At 41.5% G+C, this 19791-nt stretch overlaps 1 protein-coding gene and 1 long non-coding RNA gene across 2 annotated transcripts in view; both read right to left on the bottom strand.

The window, feature by feature from the left end:
* PTER (phosphotriesterase related) overlaps positions 1-6768 on the bottom strand; it is a 66985-nt gene extending 60217 nt beyond the window's left edge. The window contains exon 1 of the mRNA XM_082452961.1: positions 6631-6768. The gene's annotated coding sequence lies outside the window, so the exon portion shown is untranslated. The remainder of the gene's footprint in view (positions 1-6630) is intronic.
* LOC309656462 overlaps positions 1-19791 on the bottom strand; it is a 1106578-nt gene that overhangs the window by 83565 nt on the left and 1003222 nt on the right. The gene's annotated exons all lie outside the window — the stretch shown is intronic.

Here is a 19791-nt window from a genome sequence, read left to right as displayed (position 1 = left end):
AGATGAAAAGACAACCCTCAGAATGGGAGAAAATATTTGCAAATGAAGCAACTGACAAAGGATTAATCTCCAAAATATACAAGCAGCTCATGCAGAAGGGTAAGCTGTGACAAAGTGAGAGAGTGGCATGGACATATATACACTAGCAAACGTAAAATAGATAGCTAGTGGGAAGCAGCCACATAGCACATGGAGATCAGCTCGGTGGTTTGTGACCACCTAGAGGGGTGGGATAGGGAGGGTGGGAGCGAGGGAGACGCAAGAGGGAAGAGATACAGGAACATATGTATACGTATAACTGGTTCACTTTGTTATAAAGCAGAAACTAACACACCATTGTAAAGCAATTATACTCCAATAAAGATGTTAAAAAAAACAAACAAACAAACAACCCAATCCAAAACTGGGCAGAAGACATAAATAGACATTTCTCCAAAGAAGATATACAGATTGCCAACAAACACATGAAAGGATACTCAACATCACTAATCATTAGAGAAATGCAAATCAAAACTATAATGAGGTATCACCTCACACCAGTCAGAATGGCCATCATCAAAAAATCTACAAACAACAAATGCTGGAGAGGGTGTGGAGAAAAGGGAACCCTCTTGCACTGTTGGTGGGAATGTAAATTGATACAGCCACTATGGAGAACAGTATGGAGGTTCCTTAAAAAACTAAAAATAGAACTACCATACGACCCAGCAATCCCACTACTGGGCATATACCCTGAGAAAACCATAATTCAAAGAGTCATGTACCACAATGTTCATTGCAGCTCTATTTACAATAGCCAGGACATGGAAGCAACCCAAGTGTCCATCGACAGATGAATGGATAAAGAAGATGTGGCACATTTATACAATGGAATATTATTCAGCCATGAGAAGAAACAAAATTGAGTTATTTGTATTGAGGTGGATATGGGAAGCAGCTGCATAGCACAGGGAGATCAGCTCAGTGCTTTGTGACCGCCTAGAGAGGTGGGATAGGGAGGGGGGGAGGGAGACTCAAGAGGGAAGGGATATGGGGATATATGTATGCATATAGCTGATTCACTTTGTTATACAGCAGAAACTAACACATCATTGTAAAGCAACTATATTCCAATAAAGATGTTAAAAAAAAAAAAAAGACTACGATTCTATTCCAAAGCTGAATATTGTAAAGTTTTCCAGAATCAATTCTAGTCTGCATGATAGATATGGGCACGTCCCACTGAGGTCTTTGAGGCTTTCACATTCCCGATATTTCTTCAGATTTAAGAGCTTATCTGTCTTCCTCTTGGGCTCATCATCTTTCTTCAGAGACTCTTTGGCTTTCACAGACATTTTCAGTTGATAATATGGAGGCAGGAATTCAGAACACGTCGAACAGCGGGAGCACAAGATATCACCCTCTCGGGAGAAGATGTGCGATAGGACCAGAGTGTATTTTATATCCTGTTGCCCTTTTTGATGGCATAAGTATGCACACTAGTCATGGCACTTTTTTGATTCAGAGAGGATATTTTAGGTAAGAAACATTTGTGAGTTGTCATCACAAATATTTGGATGATATAGTTCAGACAGCAAGATATACTTGCTTACGTGCATTTTATGGTTAACAGCTTAATAAACCATATATTTGGGTTGGCCAAAAAGTTCGTTCGGGCTTGTCAATAACATAGCAAAACCCAAATGAACTTTTTGGCCAACCCAATTGAATTCATTTAATAATGTTGCTTTGATTTTTATCTAATTAGTTCAATCTTATAAGTCATAAGCATAAAGCTCTCCTCCAAGTAATGTTAAGAAGAAGTTCCTGAACTGAGTAGACCTTCCAAAAGATTTGTAGTTATCACTTGATTGCTCAAATTTGATTAAAAAAAAAAACCTCCCAAAATGATAGTTTCTAGAGGCCATTATTATTGTAGGCTAGTATGACGGGCTGAATTGTACCCCCTCCGAACATTCTTATGTTGATGTCCTAACCCTCAGTATCTCAGAATGTGACAGTATTTGGAGACAGGGTCTTTAAAGAGATAATTATATTAAAATGGGTTTGTTAGGGTAGGTCCTAATCTAACATGACTATTTTGTGTAGTTATAAGAAAAGGTTAGGACACAGAGAGAAGACCACATGAGGATACAGGGAGAAGGAGGTCATCAGCAAGCCAAAAAGAGAGGCTTCAAAAGAAACCAAATCTACCAACACCTTGATCTTGGACTTCTAGCCTCCAGAATGATGAAAAAAATCAATTTCTGTTGTTTAAGTCACCCAGCCTGTGATATTTCGTTATGCAGCCCTAGCAAACTAATACAGTCAGTAATAGAGGTTGTGTAGTCCAAGCCACGGAAGTGGCCTTTAATTAAACCAGGGGGCTCTGGGTCTATAAAGTGAGTAGAAAATCTGTCGAAGGGTCTGGCTGGGCATATGCAATATAATCTAATCCTTTTTGACAAATGTTGATGCCAATGAGGTGACAGCTCAGCGTATGAACTCAGAGTAAATAAGTCATTATTGCAGTGATTTGTCAGGGCTTAATAGGAAAGCTTGCTGAAAAGGTAGCAGATACCACACACAACAGATGTGGCAGCTGTATGATGTGAAGTACCCCTGAACTGGGGAATCCACTTCATATTTCCTCCAAGCTTTTATTAGAGTCCAAGACTAATGACATCTAACTTTTCAGAGACATAAGGAATGTGGTACATAAGACCTAGAAATGTGACAGTATACACCTGATAACTTTGAGAGTGTATGAAAATACTTTAAATATTTCAAAAATCAATACATATACAGTTTTGAAAATAGTAAGCAATATTAAGAAACACACCTTTGTTGGTACACAATAATACTAAGGATTTTGTGGTTGCAGTGGACTTTCAATTATACAACAGAGCATTAAATTCATAATATTTACCAAGAGTCTCTTCAAAGTGCTTTTCAAACACTAAATCATTACCCAATTAAGCCATTGCAAGATAAGCTATTATTACTCTGGATTTAGTGGAAAGGACTAATAATTATTATTTTAACAGTTTCCGTGAAGAAAGACTCAATGTTTACTGAACACAACTGTGAGAATAGCTCAGCCTTTTAGTGGCTAGGAACAGGAAAAAACAAAAGGTTGATTAGCTAAGTGAATTCAGGGGAAGACAGAGATGATTAAGAACTAAGAACCATGACCTGTGAAAACAGAGAATTTAATATGCAAAGCAGAGACCAAAATTGGCAGAAAGCTACTTATGAAAACTGCCAACATTCAATGTTGTCGACAGACAATGGAGAGTCTTTGGTTGTGCCCTGAACAACATTAATTCATCACACCAGAGCTCGGGGCAGTCATGTCCAAGCAATTTATCATCATCATATCACTCGTCTGAGTAAGAGAGGGGGAGAACTTTGATTGTTAACCTCTAGGGAGAGTGGATTTATAGCCAACAGCCCTAAGAATGCAGCACGGCTCTGCCCTAAGCAAAATGCTCCTGCTTCACTTCGTTTAAGTCAGAGGAAAAGAGGGAACACATTGCTTCCAGGATGTGGAGAGCAAAACCTAGGTCTGATCCTCTTAGATCCAAAATAAGAAAGCCAAGAAATCATATTTAAAGTACTCTTTGAAGCTGCTTTCAAAAAAAAATTAGATATTAGTCAATGGTAGGTTTGGATGATTCATTTCAAGTATCCCTTGATGACAAAATAATTTCTGAAATGCATCCACTGATACAACTACATTTGGAAAGAATTGTGTGTCTTAACAACGAATCCATAAACTTTCCTTTATATTGGAAAACTTGGAAGGATGCTGAAAATTTTGTTTTATTTTTTAAATTTTACTTATTTTTGGCTGCATGGGGTCTTCATTGCTGTGCGCGGGCTTTCTCTAGTTGCGACGAGCAGGGGCTACTCTTTGTTGTGGTGCACAGGCTTCTCATTGTGGTGGCTTCTCTTGTTGCAGAGCACAGGCTCTAGGCATGCGGGCTTCAGTAGTTGTGGCACATGGGCTCAGTAGTTGTGGCTCACGGGCTCTAGAGTGCAGGCTCAGTACTTGTGGCGCACAAGCTCAGTTGCTCCACGGCATGTGGGATCTCCCGGGACCAGGACTCGAGCCCGTGTCCCCTGCATTGGCAGGCGGATTCTTAACCACTGCACCACCAGGGAAGTTGGAAAACTTTAAATATAGGTAGATAGATAGGTAGACAGACAGACAGCCAGATAGTGTTTTTCGAAATGAAAATGAGAGCCTTAATTCCTATCCTTTATGGACATTGAACCTTTATGTACTTTACACTTTAATACTGGCTGCCCTTACAGAATATAATTAAACATCTAAATGCCATTTTTTCCACCTTTGATTAAAACCACGATGTTCCAGAGCATTCTGGAAATAAGTCCACACAGTAAGAGGGACAGTGGTCACAACAGCACACTTCTTATATCATCCTCCCTCTTTTAGGCTCCCAAGGAGACCAGTAATTCTTGGAGACGTGTGGCTCAGACTCTGAGTGTCTTAGTCAGGATAGGCTAGGTTACGCTGCTTTAACAAACAAGTCCCCAAATCCTGGGGTCTAAACACAACAGAGGCTGATTTCTGGCTTACACTATATGTCTAACACAGAGTGATGGGGGCTCTTCTGATTGTCTTCATTCCATGACCCAGGCCAACAGAACACCACTATCTAGAAAATTGGTGGTCACCCTGGCAGAGGGAAAGAGAGTGGGGCGCACCTCTCACTGGCTTTTAAAGCTTCCACCTGGAAGTGACACAGGTCACTCCACTTAAATTTCATTGACCAGAGAAAGTCACATGGCCATGCCTCATTGGAAGGGGACAGAGGTGGGAGCCAGGTGACTAGGTGGGAGCAGATATTTTATTTTTCTTCTTCCTTTTTTTATTTAAGTGAGGGGGGGACATCTATGAATCAGAAGGCTTTTTTAAATGAAACTTTTTTTTAGAAAAACATGAACCACTGAGTACAGAAGAACGAGGTCATGTTTGGCATATGAAAAACATATTCAACAACCATCTCACGTTCTCCTATTAACAGTGAAGTTCATAGAGCAGAACACAGCTTAAGGACTTCTCTGCAATGTTACTGTATGGTTCACTGGGGTATTTAAGACGTTTGAGAAGGATGAAAGATTCCTCAGATAGTAACACTTTAAAGCATATGGAAGCAAGAATGGACATTTTCCATTCTATTTTCAGTAGCTCCTCCCATTCTCTGTAGTTCATTATTTTGTCTTCAGGCTTAATTCTGAGAGCAACCTCTGCAAGCCTTACATAGGGGCCCTCTACCTACTATAATCCCAGGGATCTCAGGGCCAAGCCCCAACTGAGAAGGCAGCAAGTACACTGGCATAGACTATTCAAGACTCTAAATGATCTGTTGTTCTTTGCTCCTGTCTGGGTCAAAATTTAACTATGCACACTGCAAATTGTCTTAAGTTAGTATTAGCATGTACAGAGCTCAGAGAAGACCCCTGGTGATTAGCTTTTACTAACTGTCAAAAAATATAGGCTTGGGCCTTTCTATTATGATTCTAAGATCAAGGAATGGAAATAAAACGTATTTTGCTATTCTTTTCCAAAAATCTACATTGCATACATTTTAGTCACTTTTATAACAATAAAGCAACATCTAGTCTCCACGAATGAATACAGAATTTCACAAAGTAGCACTCTGAGTTCTTTGTTCAAATTATCCTCTTTAAAATTAAGTTGCTATCTTGTTATCAACAGTCAGCAAGTTGTCTGATCGCTTTCTCTTTGCCCTGTGCACTGTTTCTTTTTGGGGGGGGGGTTGCTTAATTCTGGAATTACATCAGACCTTCAGGATAACTGCTGTACACCCCTACTGCCCATGTAAAATAAAATGTAACCGGCCAAGTCCTAAGTCTTAGGGCTCTTTTCTTACTGACGTTTATTCTATATGACAGTGAATGTGACAGTCCTTTAGGAAAGGAGTCAATGCTTGTCAGTTTCCTCCACTGGAGAGGTGATTTAAGGACGAATAGACTCGTGTGTTCCCCCAAGGAGTTAGTTCTCTAAACGCACCCCCCGCCCCAGGTGTCACTGCACCTGAGGTGTCTTCACAAATGTCACATCGTGGCTGTAAATACCATGATCATATCCGCACCCAAGTGTATTTGGAATACCTTTACGATAGAAGGACCATGACGGTAAAATCAAGGGGAAAGCTGAGGCCCAAGGCTTAGAGGTATGATTTCAAAGCTTATTAGAAGAGAACAAGCGTGGAGTAGATGCCCCCCGCCCCGCCCCGCATCATCCCAGCACAGCGGCCCAACGACGACCCCGGAGCATTTCTGTCGAGCAGCCCTGAGCTCGAGCCACGCGGGGCCCTCGGGCCACGCTCCGCGCCGGACTCCGAGCCTCGGGCTTCAAGCCAGCCTTTGCAGGACTTTAGACTTCGGGGCAACCAGCCAGCTGCAAGCCAGGCCAGCCTCCCAGGCCTCGCAGCCTCACGATCCCCGTCTTTGCAGCTCCCCCCGAGCGCCAGGAGAAAGGCAGCAACAAGCCAAAGCCTTAGGGACTGCTTTAAGACTCCTTCCCAGGGCGGACCTCCGCCGGGGTCCCTGCAGGAGTTAACGCGCCCAGCTCGGCAGCGACCCCATTCTTCCTACCGGGCCCACAGCTCCCGCGCCCGCTCCGGCTCCTGGGCGCCTTCCCTCCACTCGTTGCGCGCCGCCTTCTCCCCGGGGACCCTCCGCAGGAACTGGGCCTTTGACGTCCCCCCTGTCTCCGCCCACTTCACCTTTCGGTCTAGTGTTCTCCCCGCCCTCGGGCCCCAGGGCCGCATCCCAAGGGCCCCGGCCACGCCCCACCCCTTCCTTAGGCCACGCCCCACCCCTTCCTTAGGCCGCGCCCGCCAGGCGCCAGTCGGATCCCTCTAGACTCGGCCACGCCCAGGAGGTTCCTGCCAGGCCCCGCCTTCGGCCCTAGGCCACGCCCAGCGGGCCCCAGCCCCTGCCACTGCCCCTGCCCCGCCCGCCTCCGGGCTGTCTGAGCTCCAGGCTCCGGCGGCCTGGCCCTACCCTTGAGCGGGCAGAAGGCGTGTAGCCTCAGGATCCGCTCAGCGGCTGGGCTGAGAACCCACTTCCTGGGCGCAGGTCTGTTGTAGGCAGCCGCCAAATATCCTGGAAGGAGAGGTTTCTCTTCTCTTTCTAGTGCGGCTGAGTCAAAAGGACTAGGGGCTGGATCCCCCCAGGCAGAAAGGAAGCCGCTGCATTTTCCCCAGATCTCAGTTCTCCACGGAAAAGCCTGCAGCGTGGAGGCTTTAGTAGCTATTTTAGTTTCCTTCGGGGATAACAAGTCAGAGGGTGTGCACTGGCAACTGGGTGGCACGAACAGGATTTACATAACCATCCTGAATACAGGCAACTCTCGGTTTATGCCTTTTTTTCCTTCCAGATGATTTTTTTTTTAATTGTGGTAAAATACACATAACATTTACCATTTTATACATATTAAAGTGTACAATTAGGTGGTCTTTAGTAAATTCACAATGTTTGGCGTCAGTTTATTGCTTCATTGTTTCATATTCTTGGGCCTGAGGCTTCTCATTTTTAAAATTAGAGTCTCTACTATAAGCACTGGCCCCAGCACTTCATGTGACAAATAGCCTATTTGAATACCTGTGAGTCAGCCTAAGAAACACGTGCTAGGAGCCGTTGCCGCAGGACAGAATTTAAGTGTTTAAGTGTATTTAATTAATTTTATCCTGAATTCTGAGAAAAAGAAGTTGAGTACTCAAATGGGAAGAACCTCCAGGTGTCATTTGAAAGGAAGTCATTTAAAAAGAGTAATAAAAATAATAGAAGATGTTTCCTGAGGCCTCCTCTGCTGCTCTAGATGCCTGCCTCTGTTATCTTAATTTTTAGAACTATCTATATGTGTTAGGATCAATTTCTCCTCTGATTACAGATAAGAAAACAGAGAAGTGCCTTGTGCAAGGCCGGGGTTAGAACCCAGTTTGGTGATGTCACAGCACCTGCCCTCCTAGCAGAGAGCAGGGAACTTCCATAGGATGCCAGGAAATACATTAATATATTTAAGTGAGAAAAAGAGGAGAAAAGGAAATAAGGGGTGGGGGGTTTGTTTTTGTTTTACAAGGAGGGTAAAAGTATGAGAAGTTGGTTGGTAAGGGATAGGCAGGGAGAAAATACTGGGAAAGCAGTGGTCCTTAAAGATGATGGCTGCTTTAATCCTAAGAACAGGGAAGGGGATAAAAATAGCGCCCAGGAGTGGGAGAGACAAGAATAAATGTACAGGTTAAGAACTCCAGGGGCATGAGTATTGGGACAGTTGAATATTCCTAAGAATGACTGGGGCTCATACTGAGATTGGATAATGAATAGATGGGTCAGGGGAAACTTCTAAAGTGATTTCAGTGCTGCCTGCCACTTTGATTGCCTGTACGGCAACCCTGAAGCCTTATAAATGTGTACCTGACGATGGTTGTTAAGGTGAGGCCTAAAAGTCCATTATTTACAATGTTATGTAGTTTACTAGTCCATGGTGCCAGACATGAAATTATACGCAAGATTCATGTTAAAAAATGACTTCAGTTTTCCTTTATGGAAGTTACTAAATTCTCCACTGTCCACATTACACCCATTGTGCAAGATTTGTGATGGATTTCACATGCAGGCTCTTCTCTCTAGGGCTTTACACCTTAAAAAGATAGTGTCAAAGAGAAACTACTCTAGATTTTATTTCTCTTTGAAAGAAGTAGCTTCAAGGAAACGTCAAATTAATAGGTAGGAGTTTTATTTCAGGAACTTTATCAAACTATTGTGAATACGTGTGTTCAAACACAGGGAGAGAAATCCATGCAAATTCAAGGTACAACATTGAAAAACCTTGATAGTGTATGGCATTTGAGTATAGCCTATAATTCCATTTCACATCATACGTGATGTAAGCGCTCCTGTTGGTTAAGCACCAAATGCTATCCTATTTAAAAATAATTAAAATAGGGACTTCCCTGGCGGTCCAGTGGTTAAGACTCCGCACTTCCAATGCAGGGGGCACAGGTTTGATCCCTGGTCGGGGAACTGAGATTCCCACATGCTGGGCAGTGAGGCCAAAATCTTTAAAAAAAAAATTAAAATAAACATGCTTCAGAACTGGCCCCGAAATCTACTAGCCCTGATAATAGGCAGACAAGAAGGGGTAAGAGATGTCTTTTATGATGTCCTACCGTCAAATATCATAATCTGCCAACAAACCTTGTACCCAGTGTCATTTTCCAGCCTTTCTTCCTGGAAAAGCTTAACTTGCAGATATTTTTTGAAACCTAGAATATTACCGTACCATCATCTGTCTGTGATGAAATAGTTGAGTTAAAAATCATATTATTAAGGAACCAAAGATTTCCAAATCAATCTCCCTGTTAAGGGTTTAGTTCAAATGCACTCTCATTTCCACAGTACCTGCTTTTCATTTTCATAGTATCTTTGAATTTTGACAGTACCTATACTCAGAAACACTAAATTGGCAGAGAGAATAAAATCAAATCCAAACATCCAGTACCCCTTGCTGTTCAGGTTAAACTCCTGGAAGGCACTCAGGTTTTCATCACCCTAGTTAATTTTTTAAATACTTATGCCGAAATGAACTATAGAAAAAAATCTGGAGAAGACAAAATATAAAGTTATCCAGGTGATTGTCAGAGGGGGCAGCAGGGGAAGAGCTCAGTTGATGATATCAAGTCTTAAATGGTGTTGCAGTCAGGTTTTAACTGTTAATTGGAAGTTAAAATTTACAGTGCTGCAGAGATTTTCTCAGATTAATTTTTAGTCATGGTGTGATAGACTAGTCCCATCATTTCTGGGAAATCTATTAGATACCAGTGTCACATTAGAGATAGGACAGAGCTTTCAACACACATTTTGGTATCAAATTCCTATTCTTTATACCTCCCAGAGAATACAACTAACTGTTCAATGTATTTTATTACTTAGTGGCAAAAGGAAAAGTGAAATTAAAATATTCTAGTTCTTAAAGAGCTAAATTGAAAACACATAAACCCCCCCCCAATCCAGGGAACTTTTTAATAGGGACTGTTCCTTTACAAAGGAGTCATTACAGCCATTTGTAGAAGCCAGTCACAAATTTGTCTTCAAAAACTATTATGACTTTACAGCCCCTGTGGAAAACAGTAGAGCAGTTCCTCAAAAAATAGTGTTAGCAAATGATGCAGCAACTCCACTTCTGGGTATAGATCCAGAAGTGAAAGCAAACGAACAGATATTTGTACAGCTATGTTCATAGCAGTCTTATTCACAATAGCCAAAAGGTGGAGACAATCCACATGTTCACTGATGAGTGGATAAACAAAATATGGTCTATACGTACAACAGAATATCATTCAACCTTGAAAAGGAATGAAATTCTGACAGTGCTACAACTTGGATGAACCTGAAGACATTATGCTAAGTGAAGTCAGCTGGACAGAAAAGGACAAATACTGTATGATTTCACTTATATGAGGCGCCTAGACTAGTGTAATTCACAGAGACAGGAAGTAGAATAGTGGTTACCAGGGGCTGAGGGAAGGGGAATGGGGAGTTAGTGTGCAATGGGTACGGAGTTTCAACTTGGGAAGATGTAAAAACTGTGGAGATGGATAGTGGTAGTAGTTGCTCAACAATGCGAGCAACTACTTAATGCCGCTGAACTGTACACTTAAAAATGGTTCAAATGGTAAATTTTATGTTGTGAATATTTTACCACAATAAAAAAAGACTTGATTTCAGACAGCTGTTTGTAAATAACTTATAAAAGTTGACTTGAATTTAGAACACCTGTTCCTCTCACTAGATTTGCTAGTATAAAGAAAAGGTCATAATTTTTAACTGTATCATCATTAATTAAAAAAAAAACAACTTTTAAAGTGAACAGCCTGGGGGTTTCTTTAGGTTTTTTTTTTTTTTTTGGTGGGAGGGAGGTTTTTTTTTTTTTTTTTTTTCTTTTTCCTGGCCTAGCAATTTCTTTTGGTATTTGTGACAGAGACTCAGCGATGTTTGGTGGTTAGGTGCTCACTAAACCCATTTCCTTCTAATCTTCTACCTGCTGGACACATCACTACGTTTCCCAAGCTCCCTTGCAGTTAGATGTGGTCCTGCCACTGAGTGCCAGCCAATAGGATGTGGTATGCCTTCTAGAACTGGCCTCTCAAAAGACTCCCACCTACCCAACATCCTCCGCTCTTTCTCCACTCATGGGCAGGATGGAGAGAATTTCTGGAACCTGGAGAGTGGAGCCCCAGGCGAGAAGGGGGCTGTATCTGAATGGCCATGTAAAGTGGAGCCCTCCTACCACCCTTAACTATGAGGAAATGTGAGTGAAAAGTGTCCTTTTGCTGTCTTAACCCGCTGAGATGGGATTATTTGTTAAGCAGAGAGCCCACCCTGATTAATGTAGTATTTATCCTGGTAAGAGGATGAGATGATGCCATATGCAAATTGAAAACCACCCTCCTTTAGCCAGCCATTAATAACTAATGTGAAATGCCTTCCATGAGGGTTTCCAAATCCTTGAGAGAATTATTTGTGTTAGAGGCATCTATCAGCACATGATAATGTGATTATTGATCTCTAATATTAAATACAGCCTTGAGAGAAACAGAATGATATTAAACCCCACTCCCCCCCACCAAAAAAAAAAAAAACTCAGCACGGAAGCTCTTCATTAACTCTAAGTCCAGGCATGTGTGTCTGTGAAGAACACCAAATGGTAGTTTTCTCAGTGTTGAAAAACAGAACAATGTGGGTTTGAAGCAAACATTAAAAGGATGACTTGAATGTATAATTCAAATAACTCGACATTTTTTTTTCCCTTTAAGTAATATGAATAATTTCTGTGTTTTTATTTCAGGATCTTTTAAAATTTTGTGTGTCTGTGTGTGTAGTTTTTTGCCACAGAGATAGTTAAAATTGCTTTCCAGAAACCTTGTTTAAATACTGATTTTAAATATTTTGTGCTATGTAAGGAACACAGCCTGTGCAACCTTGCGCTAAAGAACTCTTTCCTGTGAGTACTTGGCAAAATTGTGTCTTGCTTAGTAAATATTGTTAAGAGAAGTAACAATATACTAGGGTATATAAAAATCATGTTGTGGCTAAAATAAATGAAGAGAAGAGTTTGCTTCCATCTTCTAGCTAGAATAAGGGGGGGAAATCAGGGCCTTCTGTTGGAACGAATCTCCAGACAGAATGTGCTGGAGGCAGCTCCATTCTCTGTGAACACTGGGAACCAGGTAGAACCAAACAGTACCTTCAGCGGTAGCTCTAGAGTCTGATAAGCCTGATTTCAATTCCTGGGACCTCTTCATTTCCCTGAGCCACGGTGTCCTCATATAAAATGAAAACACGATTACCTTCCTTGGGCAGATTGCTGGTTGTCCTTAAGATCCATTCTCCTTTTCTTTCATACTAATAATTTAGCAGGGTTTATGGCCACCCAATTAAAGATTACACTTCACTGGGCTTCCCTGGTGGCGCAGTGGATAAGAATCTGCCTGCCAATGCAGGGGACATGGGTTCGAGCCCTGGTCCGGGAAGATCCCTCATGCCGCGGAGCAACTAAGCCCGTGTGCCACAACTACTGAGCCTGCGTGCCACAACTACTGAAGCCCACGTGCCTAGAGCCTGTGCTCTGCAACAAGAGAAACCACCACAATGAGAAGCCCACGTACCATAACAAAGAGTAGCCCCCGCTCGCTGCAACTAGAGAAAGCCCGCGTGCAGCAATGAAGACCCAACGCAGCCAAAAATAAATAAATAAATAAAATTAAAAAAAAAAAAAGATTAGACTTCACCGCCTCTCTTGCAGCTAAGAAAGGCCACGTGAATTAGCAGATTTGATTTGTGCCCCATCCCACTGGGAGAAGATGGGAGTTGAAGAAGCTGTCTTAGGACCAGAGATAGAGTTTATGTGTTGAAGGTGGCAGAGACCTTGTGTTTTCATAGGGTTTGTATGTGGATTAAGTGGTACCCTATATGAAGGTGTCTTACCTGGAGTCTTCAGAATAAGACTGGGAGGTTTGCTAGACAGGAGAGGTAATTATGGTTGAAGCGTAGAGAAGTAGTGGTGTAGGTCAGTTAGACTTCAAGAACAAACAAACTCAGAAAAAGAGATCAGACTTGGGGTTACCAGAGGTGGGAGCGTGGGGAGGAATTAGATGGAGGGGGTCGAGAGGCACAGACTTCCAGCTATAAAATAAATAAGTACTAGGGGTGCAATGTGCAACATGATTAACGTAATTAACACTGCTGTATGTTATCTGTGAACATCGTCCAGAGGGTAAATCCTAAGAGTTATTTACAAGGAAAAACTATTTTTTAAATTTCTTTAAATTTTGTATCTATGTGAGATGATGCGTGATCACTAAACTTTCTGTGATCATCATTTCATGATGTATGTAAGTCAAATCATTACGCTGTACACCTTAAACATCCCCCGTGCTGTATGTCAGTTATATCTCAGTGGAACTGGCAAAAGGGGGGAAAAGAAGAAACAGTAAATAGAATGAAGTAAGTAGTGTGTTTTCAGATAAGAGGGTAGGTGGGCCTCAGGGTGCAGTACTCTAAGAGACCACCCATGTGACGAGCATCAGACAGAAGCCCAGGAACCAAAGGGTCAGGAGAAGGGATTCGAAACCCAGGCGGGAGGCAGGAAAATCAAGTATCAGAGCCTTGGGCGAGACGCCGAGGAGGAAGAACCTAGAAATAATGGCCAGTGTAGCAGCACTGTCAGGAAGGTGAATAATAGTTACAGAAATAACTGTCATTTATCCACAATCTGTGTGCCAGTCTCTATTCTAGCAGCGCTTTGTAAACATCTGTAAGATTTTTGTTTGCATAATCCCCATTTTGCAGATGTGGAAACTGAGGCTCAGAGATGTGACGTCTTTTTGCTCAAGGTGTCATAGCTAATAAAGGGCTAAGCTGAGATTCAAATCTAGGGCTCTCTGACTCCAAAACCCAAAGGCTAAGAACTCATTACCCGGTAATCCAAGTCAGCTTCTTAGCACAAGACATAGCAAAAGGGATCAAGGAATGTTAGTTGTTATTATTCAGACAGGGGAATGAGTATGGGGAGCAGATCAGTAGAAGCAGTATTAAATGTGAGCTGGAGAGTCTGTGAGTCCAGGATCTGTGTATACTGTGTGTGTGTGTGTGTGTGCATGTTTGTAGCGGAGAGTGTAGGGGGCGGGAGGACGTAGGGGGTCTTCTGCTGGTTAGACACACTGGAGAGTAAAGAAGTGAGAAGTCAGGGAGTAAAGTAATTCCTAATTCCAAGCAGTCTTCTTCTTCTTCGATTGTATGGGGAAGGAAGCGATACTTTGAGAGCAGAGAAGCTGGAAAAGAAAGCGAACACTCCTTGACTGTCACAGAATCAGAGATGTTTAGAGCCAGAAGATCTTAAAAACAACCTGGTATCCACCCCTCTCCTTTTGGAGGGAGGCAAAGGACATTCACTGGGATTTTTAAAAAAATCACCGACTGCTGAGAAAGATGCAAACTCAAAAGGGTTTTTAACTCCAAGAGTTTGACGTCCCCGAGGAAGGTTTTAACTTGAGAGAAGCAGAGTGAGTCAGAAAGCACTCCATAATCACGGCATGTGTGCGAGATTAAGGTTAGAATATGTGTTAATAGTAACAGATGTAATTGGAAAACTTCTATTTTAGAAGCTGGCATTCTTTTTTCTTAACGTTCCCTAAAATAAAGCATTTCATTATTCTGGTGTTTAGGTGGTAATAGGATGTGAGGATGGTATGGTCATTTTAATAAAGAATTATCTTTTTTAACATAAGGTGCATAGTTGTGTGGAAGCATTAACAGGCAGTCTTATTTGAATATCAGGCACATGGTAGTTTTAATTGACACAGAAAAATATATTCAATAAATATTATGGAAGGTAAAAGGCCTAGTAATAAAATAAACATCTGTGAACCCACCACCCAGCATTACTGATACCATAGATGCCCCTCGCACCATCTTCTTTGGTCTCTTTACCTCTCACCCCCATCGCAGGGCAACCACTCTCCTGAACTTTATGTTCATTATTCCCTGTCTATCCTTGGAGACACCCAGTATTTCAGGCACACCCACCGTCACCATCTCCTGGATGTAGGATCCCAAAGAGTAGGAAAAATATTACTGTTAAAAATCAGAGTCGCAAAGTGACAGCAAATGCCATATTTCTTAACACAGTTTTGCCCAAATTTTCCTTGTTTTTAAAGTTAGCTAATGATGGTACTTACTTCTCACAGACAAGGAAAATAACGCAGACGTGACTTTAAAAATGCCCTCAACAGCAGATTTAAACACTTTAGTCTGCTAAATTCCATAACCAATTAATGAGCTTGACTTAGTCTTATAAGAATTATAATTCCCCGAGGAATAATGTCCACAGTAGTTACATATTGAGAAAACTATTTTAACGTTAACACTCAAAATTCTATAACGTTCAGAGCCTGAGCATACAGAGGCCCAGCGGAGTCACAAAACAGGTATTTGCAAGAAGGACTGCTTTGTACTTGGATTTGGGATGAGGGTGATGGGTACTGGCTTACTCCACTGCTGTTTAAATCAGAGACCCCAAGCTTTTCCTGGTGAATGCGTACATGGTCCTTCTCACAAAGACTCCCTTTGTATAGGTGTGGTGTGGGGTGAGGAAGTTGTGCAGGGAGAATAAGAAGTTGATAAGAGCAATTCTGGCTTCATCGGCTCGCCTGCCAGAATTAGGGCAGGGGGAGCTCTGGAGAGCCTGAGGCTGGAGGGGCGCCAGGAGAGACTTCTGATTCACCGCAGGTCACACTGGAACCCAGTTGATACCACGGCACCCGGGGAAGAGCACGGAGGGTCGTTGCTCCATCTTCATACTGCTTGGGCTCTCCCAACTGAACATCCTAACCTAGGTCGTTCAACAGAAAGAAACCTGGTAACCAGAGATTCGGACCCAGTGGTGATATGAGATATGAGAAAGTTTGTGACTTTGTCAGGGATGGAGTGGGAATGGGGAAGAGAAGACCCTGGAGGCAAGTGCTGGCTTTGCTTTTTGTTTAAAAAAAAAAAAGGCAACGATGTTAATGAACTTGTTTCTTTATTTTGATTGGAGCAGTATTTTGGTGTCAATGGCCTGAAGGTAATGTTGGTTGTCTTATTTTGTAACATGTTGGTACATTTCTATGTGCCTTCGATTGTGTGCTCTGGAAACCATGTTCCAGTGATGCCACTGGCAAAGCTTTCAGAATGGAGATGTTGGTGGTTTCTGTGTGCCTGCCCTAAGACAGTTGTTTATGTCATGCTTTGTGTAAAAGCAGCCAAGTGCTATCGAGAATCAAAAAATTCCTCTGTGCCGTAAAATTCCTCAAAGGTTGCATAGAACTCCTTTGCCTTGTTCTGGAGTTGTTTCTTGCCCACAAATTGCATGAAACCCTAGTCTGGCTCTTCACTGATCACACGTGACCTTGTAGGTGCACCAGCCCTAGCAGTGCCTGTGGTTTTGCAGAGATTTGTGGTCATAAACCAGCCTTATTGGATTATTCTAATCAGTGGGAGATAGGCAAAGAGGAATAAAAGTGGAAAAGACAGGATTTGAGATTAATCAGGGACTTATATAAAAGGACAAGCTACTCTTTGTCACATCATTTATTATAGTAATAGAAAACAGCATACTTTTTTTTTAACATCAAGCAAATTCAATATTTTAAAATAAATCGTGTGGGAATAAGATATCACTTAGACCCCTCAGAGATGGGACTATTACTTTCCTTCTGGCCTGGGTGAAGTCATGGAAATGTTCATTTCCCTAACTTTTTTGCCTGCCTTCTTTCCTCTTTTAGATAACAGGACAGCCTGACTTATCAGCATAAAAAAAATGTTTCTGTCAGCATCCAGAGAACCTGTAGTAAGTGTAAAAGGAGAGTAGTTCTGTCAGCCGGCACTTTTAACCTAAGCCGAGACACCCAGAACTGCACTGAATTAAAAAAAAAAAAAAAGTTGCAGGCTGTTATGATAATTAACAGTTGATAAGGTACAAATATCTCAGCACATCATATAACAGGCAGATGGCACCTTTTGACAGGCAGTAGAACGCTCACATAAAAATATTTCATTGACTGTGAGTGTTAAGGTGGAAAACGTGACATTAGGTAGGTGGAAGAAATAATAAACTCTTGCTATGGCAAAACACAGTTTTCCTTCAGCAGGAAAAGAATCCAGTTCAAAGTAACAGTCCCAACAGATATCATGTGTTTGTTGAATATGATGCTAACGTGATATGCTCATTTCCCAAATGAAACCTCCATCACCACTGCCTTTTGAACTATCTTCAGTTATAATGAGAGGCAATGTAGAAAAGTTGCTTTTAGGCTCAAGCGAATCCCTCATCGTTTCAAATATTTGAGAAATTTAAAATTAGAATGGTGCTCACATATAAATTCAGAGTCTTGACCAGAACTTCACTTTACAGTAGAAACTAATATCCCACGGGGAATGAAGATAGGTGCTTCCCCTAGGAGGTGAATCTTCGACTCTTGTTATAAGAGAAAATTCTAAATACAGAATCTAAAATTGTGTGGTTTTGAGGAATGGTTTTAAAATAGTAAGTTAACCCGTTTTCCGTAGAAGGGGGGAGTTCAAATATGGGTGGTGTTAAACTTCAGAGCCTTGGAGAAGTCAAAGTGTATTGAATGTTAGGCATTAACTTTGTATTCCTGAAGGTCTCCACTTTTTTGCACACTGTAATTATACTCATTTATAGATGAAGGCAGAAAGGATTACATTCGGAGGGCTTACAGGCAGGGAGAGCTCGAATAGCTGGCTGTCTCTGGAAATAAGAAATAGTGAAATTTTTCTTTCCTGGTAAGGGTAGTCTTAGGCAAAAGATTCCCATGAACTGAAATTGCCTTTAATGCCGCCCACTGTTTTCCCTGTTCACTTCTATTTTAGTCTGTTTAGTGATTCTCTCTCATGCTCTCTGAACTCCACATTATGCGTTCTTTGCTCTCTCTGGGATTTGGAGTAATTCTTACTGGGTAGCTCTGCACCTGAGTTTACCTGCCCACCAGTACTCCTCCCCTGCTTCCAGCACCCTCTAGGTATCACCCGTTCTTTTTCAGTCACACCAAGATGTAAATCTCTTGTCACTGCAAGTTTCTGTTCTCTGCAGCTAATTATTTTGATAGAAGAAAAAAATCCAGGCTCAAATATTCATGAACGATATGTCTTCATAAGTTGTCCATCTAGTTAGGACATTTGCATGCTATTAGGGGTCATCTGGGAAAGTTGCATTTTCTAATCGGAGACAAAAAAGCAGTCTAATAAGATACACTGTAAAAAAAAACGTGTCCCATGGTCAATCAAGTTTGGAAAATACTACTTATTTATGTCCCATTATTGGAGATTCAGAACACTATGTGGTTTCTCCAAGCATGGGTAAGTTAGACAGTAAAGACAGCTATTTATTTAAACCTGAGATTTACCCACATTTATGAATATTAATGAACATATAAGTCTGTGTGTATATTTTTTTCTTACTATAACACCTATTAATGCTCCGTGGAGAGCACACTTAGGGATACACTTCCTTAACCCAAAGTAGTGGTTTTTCTGATGGTGTAAATTTCAGATACCATGGTGGCACCTTGGGTAAGTGTTTTGGAATTAGAGTCTTTCAGTACTTCTAAAATCACACTGTGTGAATTGCTGTCTTCTCTGCCTATAAGTAGTGGGTTTTCTTATCCAGTTTACTTTAATAGATGACCAGTTCTGGTGTTAAGTCTATTCAGACAAATCATTTACATGTCCTTTACATCATCACAGATTTTCAAAGCCCTCTGCAGCAGCGCATCCAAGACATGGGAGTGGGTGGAACGTATAGCCACAAAGAAAGGCTTCATCTGGTTTCCCCGTGCCAAACGTTGACCATTTCTGTTCATGTGGATAAAGGAATCTGTGATATCAAGGATCCTTCCTTTGAGCATAGAACTCTCACCAGCTCAGACTCTGTAGGAGCAGCAATCATTGCTGTAATCTAGAAAACCGAGGTATGTAATATATTTTCCTTGCCGCACATTGGCAAGTGTAAGGGGGCACTGTGGTAGTGTATATGGTGAGTATGGTGGTGTATAGGGCGAATGTGGTAGTGTCTAGGAATCAAGTTGCCATTTCAAAGCTTAACTGTCCAAGTCTACATGTAGGTGAAATGGCTTGCTTTTGTTTGGAACGGTTTCTCTCATTATTTGCTGTTAAGATGGAGAGGCTGTGTGAAGGAAGTCACATATCTCTCCTGTAGTAACAGAGACATTGTTCACTTAGGATCCATGTTTATTCCCCCATCTGTTTGGAGAACACTCGAACTCTTTACCTAAGGGATTAGTGTTACCTCGTGAATCGGAACCTTGCTTGAGATGGTGTCAGTAATTTTTTTCTTCTGTAAGTTAACTTGGAGAGGAGTTGGAAAGAGAAACATTAATAGAAGCATAAATGCTTTTCAGTTTAAACTACTGTAGGATGTATAATATCTTTTGAAAAGTAAGCAGCATGCACTGTCTTATAAAGAGAATAATCCTGTAATAATTTACTGAAGAAAGGTACATTCACCATCAGATAGTACTTTTCTTGAACATTACTTGAGAATTTGGGGAGAAAGGTATTGTCCTTCAAAAGCAAACCAAAAGCAAAACGAATTAAAAACAAACAGAATTAGAGAAAAAGATACGCATTAGAATCTTAGTATCTGTCCTAAATCAATGGAAAAGTATATTTGTT

Source organism: Balaenoptera physalus (genome assembly GCF_965194825.1).
Source record: "Balaenoptera physalus genome assembly, chromosome: 2".
In the NCBI taxonomy this organism is placed as follows: Eukaryota; Metazoa; Chordata; class Mammalia; order Artiodactyla; family Balaenopteridae; genus Balaenoptera; species Balaenoptera physalus.
The sequence above is the reverse complement of the archived record's forward strand: the minus strand, read 5'-3'. Positions and strand labels throughout refer to the sequence as shown.